This window comes from Echiichthys vipera (assembly GCF_963691815.1).
Source record: "Echiichthys vipera genome assembly, chromosome: 11".
Lineage (NCBI taxonomy): Eukaryota > Metazoa > Chordata > Actinopteri > Perciformes > Trachinidae > Echiichthys > Echiichthys vipera.
Window position 1 is genome coordinate 2,767,710 of NC_139836.1, and position 11,955 is coordinate 2,779,664.

At 44.5% G+C, this 11,955-nt stretch overlaps 1 pseudogene across 1 annotated transcript; it reads left to right on the forward strand.

Moving 5' to 3' along the window:
• The first annotated feature begins 393 nt into the window (after window positions 1-393).
• Window positions 394-10,123, forward strand: LOC310953915 (solute carrier family 22 member 7-like; annotated as a pseudogene). The gene is made up of 10 exons: window positions 394-795; window positions 1,960-2,063; window positions 2,145-2,299; window positions 3,186-3,354; window positions 3,814-3,937; window positions 4,060-4,169; window positions 4,282-4,496; window positions 6,117-6,229; window positions 7,386-7,588; window positions 10,084-10,123. The product of its transcript is annotated as a solute carrier family 22 member 7-like (transcript).
• The last annotated feature ends 1,832 nt before the right edge of the window (window positions 10,124-11,955 follow it).

The following is an 11,955-nucleotide window of genomic DNA, read 5'->3' on the forward strand; positions in this document are numbered from 1 at the left end:
AGGTTCAGATAAGATGAGGCGATATCTCTGCCTCCAACACTCTGAACCGATGGGTACGCACATTACACAGTATCTCCGACCGTGTCCGTGCACACACCAAGATCTCCTCTGACATCCGATTGTTGTTGCATTAAACATAATCATTGTGCTAATGTGTAATCTATTTACCAGGTTTACGATGTCCAAAGGTGACGCAGAGGTTAATGATCACGCCGGTCGGGTAGAAAGGGCAGCAGAGCCTAAATTTCTCACCAAAAGGAAACCGAGAGGACAGTCAGTCAGGCACTTTTCCACGCAGGTGAGTGATGGCACATATGTAATTGTATGGTAAAGTGGTCCAGACAGTTGATCTACTTCACTTGTGTAAACTTCCACAGGTGAAGCACGGTGAAGATGAAGTTTGAGAAAATCCTGGAGGAGATCGACGGTTTCGGCCCTTTCCAAATCCTCATCCTCGTCCTGCTGTGCGCCCCTCGGATCGTCCTGCCCTGTCACTTCTTACTGAACAACTTCATCGCCGCGTCGCCTCCTCACCGCTGTGACGTCAGCACCCTGGGCGGTGGTGCTGATGATGATGATGGAGGTTGATTCTTCAGGAATTTAACCCAGAAGCAGAGGCTGACCGTCAGCCTTCCGGTGCGAGACGATGGGAGGCCGAAATCCTGCGAGATGTTCGCGGAGCCTCAGTTCCAGCTCTTGGCCAACGGATCGGAGAGCGCGGGGCTGCCAACCGTTCAGTGTCAGAGCGGCTGGGTTTATGACAACTCCACCTTCACATCCACTCTGGCAACAGAGGTACGTTTTTTTTTTATCAGAATCAAACTTTGGGTGTTGTTCAAAGATTAAGATATTTCAGTGATGGCTTTGTTTTATGAAATAAATAAAAAGCCACTGAAAACCTTGATAAGGGAAAATCATTTGATACATTAATGAATGTTAAATAGATTACGTGTTGTGTCGTAATGGCAGATGCTTTGATAGAGAATCAAAATAACAGTTTTGTAACACAATAACAAGGAGAGGACGAGGTTTAATGAGTCATCTGATTTAAGGAGGTGCTGTATTTTGTTCCAGGAGCCAGGCGCGCTAAAATTGTAATCTATTAAACATTATTAAATTGAGTAAAATGACAACACATTAACAATTCCTTTTACGCCGTATTGATTGGAAATAAATGATCCACTTCTCCGACTTTCTGATGAGATCAAACCGCCGCTCTGAGCACTTTTAATCCACTCAACTACCTCTGTCTGTGTTGATGCTGACTTTAAATCATCCCACGGTCTTTTTCAACACCTGCAGCCATCAAGTAAGCCGTCAAGAGAGTTTTTTTTGTGTAACAACAATTAACGGAGAAATCCGGTAGAGTCGCAGTGATTAGCTCGGGGCAGTACGGTGAAGGCATTCAAAGGTCTTTTTTAACCACTAATGCTGCTGAAAATAACAGCAAACCTCTGCAGCAGCATGAGAAGAGTCCCTACACACAAAACAAAGCACCAATGGGCTCCTTCCTTTGGGATTGACTTTGGTAATCCACTGTAATGGACTTTACTATGAGAGGAGCTGGTACAGGGGCCAGTAGGTAAGTCTTTAAACCACTCTTTTAATAAACTCTGGCTTCACTAACTACGCTGTTGCTGCTTTGTTTTGTGTGTAGGGACTCTTCTCATGCTGCTGCAGAGGTTTGCTGTTATTTTCAGCAGCATTAGTGGTTAAAAAAGACCTTTGAATGCCTTCACCGTGCTGCCCTGAGCTAATCACTGTTAGCCACGCCCCGACTGCTAGCATCTCCCCTGGATTTCTCCGTTAGTAGTTCATACACGAAAAGAAACTGTCTCTGTGGCTTATTTGATGTGTGAATCGTCAAAAAAAACCATGGCGGGATTTTACGGCGTTCCCTATATTTCCTATAAATGAGGGGAATAAAAAGATAATCTATTCTCCGATCTGTTTCTCCAGTGGGACCTTGTCTGTGACAGAAAAAGCCTGACACAAACCGCCGGCTCCATCTTCTTCTTTGGAGTCATGACGGGGGCCATAGCTTTTGGATTCCTCTGTGATAAGTATGTGAAGAAAAAGCCCACAAAGTCCACAAAGTTCACATTGTGGCAATTCTAAATCTACTTCCTGTTCTTTTTTTGCAGATACGGGAGGAGAAACACTCTGCTCGCCTCGTACATCATGGCCATCGTGTTCGGCTTCTCCAGCGCCTTCGCAAACTCCTACGTTCTGTTCGCAGTGCTGAGGTTTCTCACCGGGTTCGGACTGACAGGAATCAGCATCAACTCCATAGTCCTCAGTAAGATTTCCATTAACGGCGCACTCACACTGTGCCTCCGTACCGTGCCCCAGGACGTTTCACGGCTAAAGTCTGGTTCCTTTGACCAGTGTGAGTGCAACGCTACCGCGCCTAGGAGCCGTCCACGTCCCGTTTGGGAGAGGTGGGCTTTTGTAAAGCACGTTTGCAAACAAAGCGATGCATCGCCATGACGTCATCAATGCGTGTGACGTGTTACGGCGTGATGACGTATAGGCAGCAAGAAGCATTCTCAGAGGCCCAGGTAGTGTGAGTACAAACGGGCTTGGAGGGGGGGACAAGGACCCTAAAGCACGGGGCACGGGACGGATGGATTACACTTCTGTCCTCACTACAAGACTGACACAGGAGCGGAAGTTTCTGATTTCCAATTACAAGTGAACGTAGCATAACCGCTGTCATCATGGAGGCTTATTCACATCTAGAGAGGGAATGTCTCCACAGACACGGATATTGTAATACTCGCCAACAAGTGCTTTCAATAGCGCGTCATATGATCAATCACCATTGTTTTAACTCACTCTGTGATGGATATCAACTTAAAAGACAATAGATGGATTTTTTTACGGAGTACAACTTTAAATGGTCTCAAAAGTGCATCACATATTATAGCACAATCTTTTCAAGGACACTGTCCTGTTATCAGTCCTGGCGCCAGCGTAATAACACAACCCCTTGTACGCACGTTAGAGAGGAGACACGCATCTCTCCACTCACGCACCAGAACCCACATATTTAAGATATCATAGTATTTTCTACATTCCCCCAACAGAGTTTAAAGGGTTTGGATGTTTGAAGTACTATCCCTCTAAAGTTGTGTGTGTCTAATCTGATCACGCACTTTCAACCAATCGTTCTCACCTTGCAGGCATCGAGTGGGTGGACGTAGGTCACAGGTCGTTCATCGCTGTGATCGGCAGTCTGGCCTGGTCTGCAGGTAACATGCTGCTGGCCGGGTTCGCCTTCCTGGTCAACGACTGGCGGACTCTGATCATGACGGTCACAGCACCGCTGGGCTTTGCCGTTCTGACCTGGTGGTAAGTTTCAATAACAATGAGTCACACTGACGCACACTGTCCTCTCACAGACGGAAATCTTTAATATTAATAAATAAATACAACATTTCAGTGTTTCTGACCTTCATCAGGTATAATGAGCAGTGGCAAAACATCTGTATATGTATGTATATGTTTCCTCCCACAGTCCAAAGACGTGCAGGTGTTGGGTTCATTGATGACTCTAAATCACCCGTAGGTGTGAATGGTTGTCTGTCTCTGTTCGTCTCTATGTGTCCTGTGATAGACTGGCGTCCTGTCCAGGGTGGACCCCGCCTCACGCCCGATGTCAGCTGGGATCGGCTCCAGCCCCCCGAGACCCTGATAGAGACAAGAAGTTGTGGATGGATGGATGGATGGATGGATGGATGGATGGATGGATGGATGGATGGATGGATGGACCCTACCACTGAAAGTGAATCATTTTGTCACTGATTGCAGGTGGATCCCTGAATCTGCACGGTGGCTTTTAGCTCACGGTGAAGTGAAAAGGGCCAAGTTTTATATCGACAAATGTGCCAAGTTCAACAAAAGAGAGAAACCGTCCTCCAACTTCCAGCTGGAGGTACGTACGTTTGAGCCCGGTGTTCATCTGCTGAGGTAACGTAACGCTAGCTGATGAAGGGATTCACAGACAGCGAGCCGGAGAGAGTCTTCCCTCCCTTTAACACGACTTCTTCTGTTCAGGCGCTCTCCGAGGTCGAGATCCAGGAAAAACAGGACAAAAGCTACACGTACCTTCACCTCATCAAGACCCCGAAGATGAGGCAGTTGAGTCTCCTGACTGGGATCGTTTGGTGGGTGTCTCCTTGACGACGCATGTATTTCAGATATTAATGAATGAAAGGAGGCGACCTAAGCTACAGAAACATGAATAAAGGACTAAGTACCTTACCTTATGCTCTGCAGGTATGGAGTCGCCTCGACGTATTACGGCATCAGCCTGAACATCAGTGGGTTTGGTTTAAACATGTACCTCACACACTTCATCTACGCCGCCATCGAAGTTCCCGCCAAGCTGATGATCTACTGCTGTCTCAACGTCATCGGGCGGAGGAAGTGTCAGGCAGGCACGCTGTTACTGACAGGGACCTGCATCGCCATCAACATCCTTTTACCACAAGGTTCATGGTTATGTTTTCTTTTGCATTCCTGCTTCAGGTTAACCGAATGTTACACACAGATCTGATGTACGCCACGTTTGGGTTTCTGTTAACGAGTAATTAGTGGTCCCCAAAGCAACTTCAGTCAAAAGCAACTGGACTTGGTTATTTGTCAGGAAGACGTTTCACCTCTGATCCAAGAGGCTTCATCAGTTCATGTACGCATCTGACCAGGACCAGGCTGGGACTGGACCAGGCTGGGACTGGACCAGGACCAGGACCAGGCTGGGACTGGTGAACTGATGAAGCCTCTTGGATGAGAGGTGAAACGTCTTCCTAGAGCAGGGGTGGGCAGTTCTGCTCCTGGAGAGCCACTGTCCTGCATGTTTTAGGTTCCTCTCTGCTCTCACACACCTGATCCTAATGATCTGCTCGTTATCAAGCAGCTGAAGCTCGTCACAGTTTGATTGTTGTTAGACTCAAGTGTGTTAGGGTAGGGAGGAACCTAAAACATGGAGGACAGTGGCTTTACAGGACCTGAATTACCCACCCCTGTCCTAGACAAATAACCAAGTCCAGGCAAACCGGTAAACTCTGTTGAAGGCAGCCACATTAAAAATCTCTCCACTCACGATGTCGATGACCATGATTCCCTCTGAGCTGTTCGCTCTCACTGCTGCTAAAAAGGTCAAATGAAGTGACTGAGAAACCCACAGGGAGCGTCTGACTCATTAAATACTGATTGGGAAAGGGCCGACGCTTTCAAATCATACCTGGCAGGTGATTGGACGAACCATCTATCAGGCAAAGACAGTTCTGATGTTGAGTGCATGTACTTTGCATGTTATGGTATCGACACCACCTTTTTTTTATAATCACCAAATGTGCACTCACTACAGTTTCTCCCTCTCTGATGAGGATCTTTGCTCAGGGTCTCTGCAAGCTACCGTTGTCTCCTTAAGCTGCTACGGTGTGTATGTGTGTGTGTGTGTGTGTGTGTGTGTGTGTGTGTGTGTGTGTGTGTGTGTGTGTGTGTGTGTGTGTGTGTGTGTGTGTGTGTGCGTGTGTTTGCGTGCGTGTGTGCGCCTGTGTGTTTGCGTGCGTTTGCGTGCGTTTGCGTGCGTTTGCGTGCGTTTGCGTGCGTTTGCGTGCGTTTGCGTGCGATGGCGTGCGATGGCGTGCGATGGCGTGCGTGTGTGCGTGCGTGTGCGTGCGTGTGCGTGTGTGCGCCTGTGTGTGCGTGTGCGTGTTTTAAATGTGTCTTCTAAAGCTCTAGCCTGTTCTTTTTGATGCTTTTATTGTTATAAATAATAAAAATAATAAAGTTATTTCTGCACTTTCAGGGATTGTACCGTAAATGTCGTTTTACTGGTTCAAACCATAAAGACAATTCTAATAATCTAATTCTGATGACACTGATGCAGCATCTAAACTGACCTCTTCAGGAGCCGCCATCTTTGTTTGGGACGAGCGGGCGCCTCTCGCGGTGTCATCGCTCCCCGCTCCACCTTCAACTGCCAGTAGCTCCTCACAGGACGCTGATTGGCCGGATTTCTCCTAACTGAAACACAAGCGCGTTACTTTGCGCCTTGAAAGGATGGATGTTCACTCACATGCTCATCGTGTACTTGTCCTCTGCAGATCTGTGGTACGTGCGTATTGTTGTGGCCATTCTTGGGAAAGGCCTCTCAGAAGCTTCCTTCACCGTCATCTTCCTCTACACCACGGAGCTCTACCCCACAGTCATCAGGTCGGTGACGCTAACGTGCTGCACTGACAAAAAGCCTCATTACGTTCATCATTCATGTCACTTATGATAATAATAACGACGTGTTTTAAGGCTTTAAATGGTCGAGTTGAACGTTAATGTCATTCAAAGCTTTTCTCCCGTTGGTTCATTCACATTAGAGTGTTTAGACTGACGACACACACACACACACACACACACACACAAATACATTTAAAATGAATAAAGAATAAGTGTTAAAATGTATGAAATTAATAAATAATAATAAATAAAAGGGAAACCAGGGAAACTGTACGGCACATTTTGAAGTGACAATTTATTTCCATCCATTTAAAATAAATGAAAAATAAAAACAAACTTAAAAATGAATAATACATTTAATAAATAATAATATATAAAATGGAAAATTAAAAAGGGAAACAAGGGAAAATGTATGGCACATTATTTTCATCCATTTAAAATGAATAAATAATAAATGTTTAAATAAATACAAATTTAAAAATGAATCATAAATAAATAAATAAATAATATATACAATGGAAAATGAAAAAGGGAGGTAAATAAACAGGGGAAATGCCACATTTGAAGTGACAATTTGAGTCATTTATTTTTGATTTTGACAGCTTCAGTCCTTCATATTATTATTATTATTATTATTATATTATTATATTATCATAAGGACGCTCAGCTAATTCATAATAACATTTTTGAGTCAGTCATTTGAGTTTTAAATGGATTCATCTCCGATAACAGATCAAGTGACGAGTCTCAGAGCACATTTGGAAAATATATATTTATAAAAACTGAGAAATGGGTCAGAGACATTGTAAGGTGTTGTTTTGTGTGTGTGTGTTTTTGTTTATTTACATTTAGTTGCATAAATTCAGGAAGTGACATCACACACTCTGTTTAAGACACTTGATGAGAAAAAGGGGCGGGGCATAAATACGAGTTTTTCTTATTCCCGCTCCTTTTCAGGCACAAATTGCGTTAAAATGTTGCTGTTTTTCTGTGCAAATGCTGTCGTAATGAACGCTGCCTGAAATAAATGAAATGTTCTAATAAAAAAGTATGTCTGGCCATTTAAAAAGCGCTGACACGTGCAGTCACAGGGACGTGTGTGTATAACGTTCTTGTGCTTTACCTCCTGGCTCCCCAGACAGAACGCTTTGGGCTACACCAGCTTCATAAGTCGACTGGGCGTTTCCGTGGCGCCCCTCATCCTGCTGCTGGAGGACGTGTGGACCCCTCTGCCTCAGGTCATCCTCTGCTCTGTGGCCATCACCTCCGGCCTGGTGGCTCTGCTGCTTCCAGAGACGCTGGGTGCCCGGCTGCCGGAGACTATCGAGGACATAGAAAAGCCCAGGTCGGTACTTTAGTCCACGGAAATGATCGGACTTGTCCCTCAAAGCACTTTCAGTCGAAAGCAACTGGACTTGGTTCTTTGTCTAGGAAGACGTTTCACCTCTCAACCAAGAGGCTTCATCAGTTCATGTACGCATCTGACCAGGCTGGGACTGGACCAGGACCAGGAGCAGGACCAGGACCAGACTGGGACTGGACAAACTAAGTGGTGTGAGATCCAGGTATTTAACCTCTCACAAAGGGTTCCAGTAACATCATCGGCCTTGTGAGAGGTTCAATACCTGGATCTCCACACCAGTTAGTTGGTCCAGTCCCACTCTGGTCCTGGTCCTGGTCCTGGTCCTAGTCCTGGTCCTGGTCCAGTCCCAGCCTGGTCCTGGTCCTGGTCCAGTCCCAGCCTGGTCAGATGCGTACATGAACTGATGAAGCCTCTTGGATGAGAGGTGAAACGTCTTCCTAGACAAATAACCAAGTCTAGTTGCTTTTGACTGAACTTGCTTTGAGGAGAACGACGACCTCGACACATGAGAACATTCACAGACTGATCGGACTCGTCAGTCTGTGAATGTCCTCGTCCTTTGGCTTCATCTGGTGGTCACAGTGAGAATGACACCGAGCAGCGGACGTGCGTGATGATTTTTTACTTCTGATTTTCAAACTGAAGAAAACACATTTTTACTTTGTATGTTTTTTCCAAAATAATGACAAAACACTGCCGTCCCACAGTCAACTTTACATTTTCTTTGTATCATTTTGAAAATCATGATAATTTAGAGGAGATTGAAAGCACCAGAGGACGACACTGTGGTGTGGTGGTTAGCTGCCTCACAGTAAAAGGGTTCCTGGTTCAAATCCCGGCTGGGGCTCTTCTGTGTGGAGTTTGCATGTTGTCCCCGTGTCTGCGTGGGTTTTCTCCGGGTTCTCCGGTTTCCTCCCACAGTCCAAAGACGTGCAGGTGTTCGGTTCATTGATGACTCTAAATCACCCGTAGGTGTGAATGGTTGTCTGTCTCTGTTCGTCTCTATGTGTCCTGTGATAGACTGGCGTCCTGTCCAGGGTGGACCCCGCCTCACGCCTGATGTCAGCTGGGATCGGCTCCAGACAGGAACAAGCGGTTGAAGATGAATGAATGAATGAATGAATGAATGAAAGCTCCAGGGCTTCAAATGCAGACACAGCAGCATCTGGTGGCAAACAAAGTGTACAGCAACTCTTAAACATGGACCCCATCACTGCATCACCTGGCTGACTCTAATCTCACGTGTGTTCAGTAAAAGTTCACCAGCGGCACAGGAAAAGTATATTAAGCAGAACATTTACTCTGTTGCATTCTGTTGGATTTTAAAGCAACAGTTTAGGGAGTAAATGTCGTTATTCATGTAAGAAAAAACACAGGTGACCATTAACGAATATGCAAGGAGATGATTAAAGAGAGCAGCATTAAATGTAGATGTTCATTCATTCATTCATTCATCTTCAGCCTCTTGTCCCTGTCGGGGTCGCGTGGGGGCTGGAGCCGATCCCAGCTGACATCAGGCGTGAGGCGGGGTCCACCCTGGACAGGACGCCAGTCTATCACAGGACACATAGAGACGAACAGAGACAGACAACCATTCACACCTACGGGTGATTTAGAGTCATCAATGAACCGAACACCTGCACGTCTTTGGACTGTGGGAGGAAACCGGAGAACCCGGAGAAAACCCACGCAGACACGGGGACAACATGCAAACTCCACACAGAAGGGCCCCAGCCGGGATTCAAACCTGGAACCCTCTCGCTGTGAGGCGACAGTGCTGACCGTCTTGTTCAGATGTCAAATCCAGCAGGCTTCTTTAAATAAACTACACAGAATGCAATGATTAAATTCACAAACACTCAAGCGTACGACCTCTTAGGACAAAGCTACAACATTTACCCAGGAACCCTCTCGCTGTGAGGCGACAGTGCTAACCACCACGCCACCGTGTCGCCCTGCATTACTTTTTCTACAGTGAATTCTTAACGCTTAATCAAAAAAAAACACAATATCATATTGATGTGGTTGAGTTTGACGCGGTGAAACTGTCCAAAACTAATCAGAACACATTGTTTTTACTGTTTCACGTCTGTATCGTATGATTCAGATGCATTTTTAAAGGTCATAGTTTGACTAACACTGTGTCGGACTGTGTTGGCACCCCTGGGCGCCTCCCTAGGGAGGTGTTCCAGGCACGTCCAGCTGGGAGGAGGCCTCGGGGAAGACCCAGGACCAGGTGGAGAGATTAGATCTCCACACTGGCCTGGGAACGCCTCAGGATCCCCCAGTTAGAGCTGGTTAATGTGGCCCAAGAAAGGGAAGTTTGGGGTCCCCTGATAAAGCTGCTGCCCCCGCGACCCGACCCCGGATAAGAGGCTGAAGATGAGATGAGATGAGTCGGACTCAGCTCAGACTGTTTTCAGTGTTATCAACAGAAACACTCAGATCAGCGCTGCACTGTTTTTGTGTCGTTACAGAGGAAGTGAGGCGGAGGCTTCAGGTGCTTTCCTGGAGTGAAAGAGCGCGACAGACGCTCAGCGTTGCAGGGGAAAGTGAAACAAGGACTTTATTACGTGCTCACGCGTCTGAGACAACCATTGTGCACTCACGGCCTCCTGCAAAGGTAAACAGGCGTGACTGAAGGAGAGAACAGCGTCATCGTGTCCAGAACTTTCTGTCTGTTTGTACGAAAACTCAGGTCAAAATGTTGAAGGTTATTTAAAAAGGTTTAAAGTGAATAAATGAAAAATTATTCATCTACGGTTGTTGGTCTGAAACATTAACTGTAGTGAAATGTTTTATGTGATTACACTTTTTTTTTTTACATTAAATGAACTGAAGCTGTGAAGGATGATGTCGTCTATTTTTATTTGACTCTTCAGCCACACTTTATATTAAAGACCTTGTGATAAGCGTTATATATAATAATTTTTAACATTCTTATGTGTTAAGACGATTTAAGTGTTAATTATAACCTCAAAAACACATTTATTATTAGATTATAAGACACTAATTAACAGTTAATTCTGCTTTTTGCAGCCAGCTCCAAAGTCAGAACGATGTCCTTTATAACGCACTTATTAAGAATCTTAAGAATGTAAGAGAGAGCAGATCATATCCTCTCTTTATGAATATCATTTTAAAAAACTGACAGGAAGTGCATAATAACAGATTATTAACCCTTATTGTTCTTACTCGCTGCAAAGAGCATCATTAACTGTTAATAATTGCAAAGTTAAATGCTTTTAAAATAACAATAAACACATTTATTATTAGATTATAGGACTCTAATAAACAGTTAATTCGGCTTTTTGCAGCTACTGGATCCAAAAAGGGAACAATATCCTTCATAATGCACTAATTACATTTTTTTTTGTTTTGTTTTTAAATGTAAGAGAGAGAAGATCATGCTTTTTTTATGAATATCATTTTAAAAACTGTGCATATGTGCATAATAACAGATTTATTAACCCTTATTGTTCTTACTCGCTGCAAAGAGCTTAATTAACTGTTAATATTTGCAAAGTTAAATACTTATAAAATAGCAATTAACCCATTTGTTACGCTACAATTAACATTTATATAGTCTTATTAACACACATTACTGTTTATAAGGACTTATAAGGCTTTTATTACCCATTAACTAACGATAATTACAGAACCTTTAATGTTAAATTAACTACTTTTCCTAAAAAGTTGCTCTACTTAAATTACTGAAAGTCAAATGCAGCCTTCGCATATTGACTCACAAGTACAGAGTGATTCACATCAAATAGAAAATAAAAACGCAGCAATAAGAAAATAACAGATAAATAATAAAAGAGTATATTTGTTGAGTAATTGAGAGCACTGTAATTCTGTGTCGTGTGAACTCTGGCTGTGTGAACTGTTTTGTCTCTGACTGTGGGAAAGTTGCCTTCAGCCGTGTTCGTGCAGCGGCTGCAGAGGAGGAGTTTTGGGAACGCTGAAGATAACGACCAGTGTTTTCTAAACACGTCTCCATGACAACTGTCAACTTCTCTTTCACCCGAAGACTTGGGGTCGTGAAGACGGACTTCACAACATGTGCACTGTCTGTTCTTTTGTTGTGTAAGAATAAATGTCACTTTATTATAACTTGAATTTGATTCTGAACTGGTCCTTATGTTAAATGTTATATTAAGAGTTTTTCTACAAATGTACAAATTACAAACAGTAAGAAACCAACAGACTTTAAATCACCCGTAGGTGTGAATGGTTGTCTGTCTCTGTTGGTCTCTATGTGTCCTGTGATAGACTGGCGTCCTGTCCAGGGTGGACCCCGCCTCACGCCCGATGTCAGCTGGGATCAGCTCCAGCCCCCCCGCGAC